We start from the raw sequence: 4,921 nt of genomic DNA on the forward strand, positions 1-4,921 counted from the left end.
TGATTGTGCACTGAATATTTCAGAGCTAGTCTGCCAGCCTTGTTCTCTCTCCAGCTGCTGTGAAGAAGCAAATGACACTTTGGGGAAATCTACACCCTTTATTTCACTAAGTAAAGAACCCCAAGTGTCCTCTAGGACTTAAAGGACCCAAACACTGGCATACAAAACACAAGCTGCAAAATAATAAAACCTCCAAGCCTTACCTACCGCAAGTAAGTGGCTTGAGGCAGGGGATGGTTTTCGTTGTTTTGAGTCTCCAAAGGAAAATCTAACCTTGTTCTGAAACTTACCACATAGGAAAGGAACGCCCCTGGCTTCCAGATCTACAGAAAATGTGTGGTTTAAACTATTGAGCTTGCGATGATCCTGTTTATAAAGAAGTAACACTCATGAAATAGAATTTGATTACAAAATTTGTAAGAAAGTTTATGCAACTGCAAAAAAAGATACTCATTTTACATAATTGTGTTCATCTGTTCTGTTTATCTATGTCTCGAATTTTTATTAGTGGGATTCATAAATTCTGATTTTTTTTTTCTGTCCTCTGTCCAAAAATCTCGTTTGCTATCTCTGAGAAATAAGGAGGGAGAGGGTGGGGGAGGAAGAAGAGGGTTTTCCTGACCTGTGCAGTTCACTACCACACCATCAGTTACTGTTGAGCTCATCAGTAACAATTTTCCCAAAGAGGCTGTGATGCTGTGAAGGTCAGAAAAGTAGTTTAGTCATTTTGTGTCCTGAATGGCTATGATCATGGCAGGTGTCTGCTCAATAAATATAAATTAAAGGGTAATACTTAATTCAATTGAAAAATATCACATGCAGACTATTTACTTACACTTAATGCAGGGAACTAAACATTTCACATAGAGAAATGGAATTTTGCCAAAAAGAATTTAGATATCGGCTCTTCTTTTTATTGCCATAGTAACAGCACGCTTTCGGGGTGTCCTTATAATATTTGCCAGTTTACCACTTCACCATCCTTAAAAATAGGAACAAAGTGCATTGTTCACCTGCAAAGAGAAGAAATAAGGGCAGCATTACATATAATTTAAAGTCATACATGGAATCATTTTTTCTGGATGTTACTACCACCCCGAATAGTGAAAGACATTTCATATCATTAGCCTCGATACGCATGAAATCTCGCAGGCATTAAACAATATGATGATGATTCTGAGGGTCTGTGACTCTATTTCTGGTGAGAAACCATGGTAACTTAGGTACTGGATGTTTTTGCTGGGAACACAAACTTCAGGTTATCTGTGAGTCTTCACCATCTTCCTGCTCGAGTCTGGCCTCCTAGTGGAAACCACCACATGATTTCCTTCTGAAGGTCACTTTCACAAAGTAACAATACTGTGTGCTGAGTTGCTTATTGCATCTAATTTGTATGTGTTTCATTTGAAAGCCTTCTTCCCATTTTAACTATATATGAGACCAGGAAGAATTAATGGAAGTTTCTGACGCTTTATTTCACAAAAGGCAAAAAAAAAAAGTGTTTTCCATAAGAAGAGTGAAGGAAAACAATAAGTGTCTAGCATATGCAAATATGCAAAAGAGTACTTTAAAGGCACATGGAAAGCAAAAATTGAAAGTTAAACTTACTTCACTAGTAGAAAGTTTTGAAACTCCTGCACAATTTTCTCATAATAAATACTCGCCTTGAATTTTTTGAATATACACACGTGTGTACAAGTGTCTCCCTGTACGCACTGCATACACAGACTCACACAAAACGTGTGATTAGTTAGCACCTACACAGAAAATAATAATCATTCAAATTTATAGTGTAAGACTTAAAGAAATAAGCGTAAGTGCAAATCACCATAAACGATTTGCTCAAAGAGAAAATTCTGTCTCTATTGGCAAACAGAAAAACATAACAAAGTTACTGTATATGTGTTCGTAATAAGTGAAGGCTAGTCCTTTTAAGCAGCTTTGCCACAGATCCATTAACAAAGCAAGGTGAGGAAGAGAGCGAGGAGCATGTGTAAACACCTGGAGATTACGAAGCCGTAGGAGCACGTGTCATCTGGTGCAGCTTTTGCAGTTCTTTCTCTTAGAAACTGCGAAGATGATTACTATCTTTTACAAATAGATTTTATAGGGATGAACCAGGAAAGCATTCAGACAATGGTCAAAAAAATTAGATTCTTTCAAATGTGAGATTAAAGAACAAGGAGATTAAGGATTATTTGCAAGTAAATCATAATCTTCAATATCCCCCATGGTTTTAGTTTAATGCCAATTTCAATACAGATGATAAAAGGAGTTGTCCACAATGCGATTTGCTGGTTGCCAAAATGTTTATCCATGCATCGCAAAAATGCTTATCCCACAACAGCAATGCTAATGCAGAAAGTTTTTGTGGAATAATCTCTTGGTTTTAAGCCTTGGAGGCGCTAATGAAATGTTAATTCTTTGTATTTGTGTCATATTTGAGGTTTACAAGATGTTTTGCATTTATTATTTAATTTAATCTTCATTCACACCTGTGGTTTAGGCTTTGTTGGAGATAATTATTCTGAGGCTATAAGCCTGCTGTACGTCGGGGCTAACACATGAACCCAGTGATGTTTAACCCCCAAGAGCACGTGTGGCAGTCCTTGCCAGTGCCATGGTTGACTGAAGATGATGCCAAGAAAGTTTTCCCTCATGAAGAACTTACAGCCAATTAAAATGGCTCCAGGTACAAGGATATAAGGGAGGTTATGATGGGAAATTTCATTATGGAGATTATGAATAACTCAATTGTTGGATTAACAGTTACCATTCATAAAGCATCACTTTAGGCACTGTGGATACATCAGGAAATAAACACAGTGAAGGACTCTGATCCTCACGATAGTGAAACTACAGTGGGAAACTAAAAAGCCTGTGGGTTTTGTACAACCTACACTGTTCCCCTACAACCTTGCACCCATCGTTTTCCTTGCTTCCTGGGAAATCTCACTGAAATTTAATATTTTGCTACATTTTCCAGTTGTTCAGTTAATCTTTCTGAATCTTGCATTCTGAATAATTACCACATATTTGATATGTTTGCATATGTCTTTGGTATAAGACTTAGCATAAGACTTCAATTTTGTCACATTTTAAAATCTGATTATAAAGAATATTGTAAAGGATAGAGATGAACAGTTCCCTGAAGATCATATAGGGTGAGAGCTAGAAGCTCTCCGAGGTTAGGGCTCCTCCCCGTGCAGGGAACGTTCCCCTATCACTGCATGTGTTCATCAAGTTCGGACTTGTACTTAAGAGATCATTATGAAACCTTAATAACATAGGGGCTGTCTATTACTAATGCAATCCTCAGCTCCTCTGGCTGACCCACAGGACAGATGATGGCTGGGAGATGCAGAGTTCCTACTTATGGCTTGGTGTTTCTCACTGTGCATCTCAGCAATTATACTCTGGACCTTGTATCCCAGAGCAACTTAAAATTAGGGACTGGTATTCCTACTAATGTGTATTCATGACAACTCTATTAACTTATACATCTGTGGAATACAGATTTGTTGAATGAAATATAGCCACATTTTGCAATCTGGTTTGTGATTGTTGAAAAAAGCTTAAGAGATCGGCCAAATTTCTATGTGAACTTGAATCCATATGGACTGCTTTGTTCCTGTAGTTGGTCCCTGAAATAGTCAAATAAATCGATGCAAAAGTATGTTTAAAAGAAAACTAAGACAACATAATAATCACAATCAAGTTAACTAACACTGAGTAAACGGTACTATACCTCCACATTTCAACAGTGGAACGTGTGTGTGTGTTTGCCCAAAATGCACATATATACACACAGAAGTAATAGTTGATGTTTTTATGATCCATTTCCCAAAGTTTGAGGAGTATGTTAACCAGAAGATAATAATAAAAGAACAAATTCCACACTCATTAGGGGGAAATTACCTGTGGCGCTGGAGTAGATCTGATATAGCCTGTGAAATTGGGGATAGCAACTTGAATAACGATCCGGAAGACTGACAGTGTGAATGACAGACTTCTGTAAGCCCGTGGGGCTCGTGGACTGCTCCTTTGTTCTCTGTCCAGAGTCACAGCCACCGGCATTCTTCTTTTAATTGGTCACTGATGTGTGTTAGAATATACGATGAAGAGACATAGATTTGTCTTCCTTTTCTGTCATTTTGGGAAAAACAGGGAAAAATATCCTACTGAGAACACACATGGCAAAGCCATAGCATAGTTCATATTTAGCTCTGTCTGCTAATCATGATTTGTTTACTCATCTATTACCTTTTCTCAACAGGCAAGTGAGTTTTTTTTTTTTTTTACGAGAAAGAACAGCCATGGAAAGAGCAGCCAACACATCAACTTTCCCTTCATGATTCTTGCTTTGAAAAATCGCATAGGCGTTGTGTCTTGCTAACAACCTCATATGTTAGAAATACTAAGAGCATAATGTGGGGGTGAACATGCCTGAGCTGTCTTGCTCTGTCATCCAGCAGCTGGGACACCTGGTGAAAGGTGCGTGCCCTTCCTGTAGTCTCCCAATTGTGAAATCAAGACATCCCTCCCAGAATGGTTACGAAACAAGGACGCACGGTGAGTTTGCTCCCAGTGCATGAGGATAGCTTTGTATGTAACTGTGCTGTTGACATTATTTACTTAACTCTCATGAAAGCAACAAGCAGAGAGGAAAACAGAGTAGGTGCTGGAATGCTAATTTTACACATGAAGAAACATAGTTACTAACCAAGCTCATTTAGCTACATAGGCCAAGAGACAGTAATCTTGGCATTGTGAGGTTGGCAAATCTGACTCCTAAAATCCATAAAAGTTTTGATTAACAGAAGTGAACAGGCAAAAAGAAAGCCATGCTTATTACATGCCAAGCTAGGTGTCAAGGATTTAATTTCCATCACTTTAATTTCCATGGCCTGGAAAGTGGATG

General features: G+C 38.2%; 1 long non-coding RNA gene across 1 annotated transcript; it reads right to left on the minus strand.

The window, feature by feature from the left end:
- Positions 1-898: 898 nt before the first annotated feature.
- Positions 899-4,156, minus strand: LOC121147003. The gene is made up of 2 exons (XR_005882318.1): positions 3,919-4,156; positions 899-1,013 (listed from the first exon to the last, which is right to left on the minus strand). It is a non-coding gene; the product is annotated as an uncharacterized LOC121147003 (long non-coding RNA).
- Between the last annotated feature and the right edge of the window lie 765 nt (positions 4,157-4,921).

This window comes from Ochotona curzoniae, unplaced genomic scaffold (genome assembly GCF_017591425.1).
Source record: "Ochotona curzoniae isolate NIBS_2020 unplaced genomic scaffold, NIBS_Ocur_1.0 scaffold_4506, whole genome shotgun sequence".
In the NCBI taxonomy this organism is placed as follows: domain Eukaryota; kingdom Metazoa; phylum Chordata; class Mammalia; order Lagomorpha; family Ochotonidae; genus Ochotona; species Ochotona curzoniae.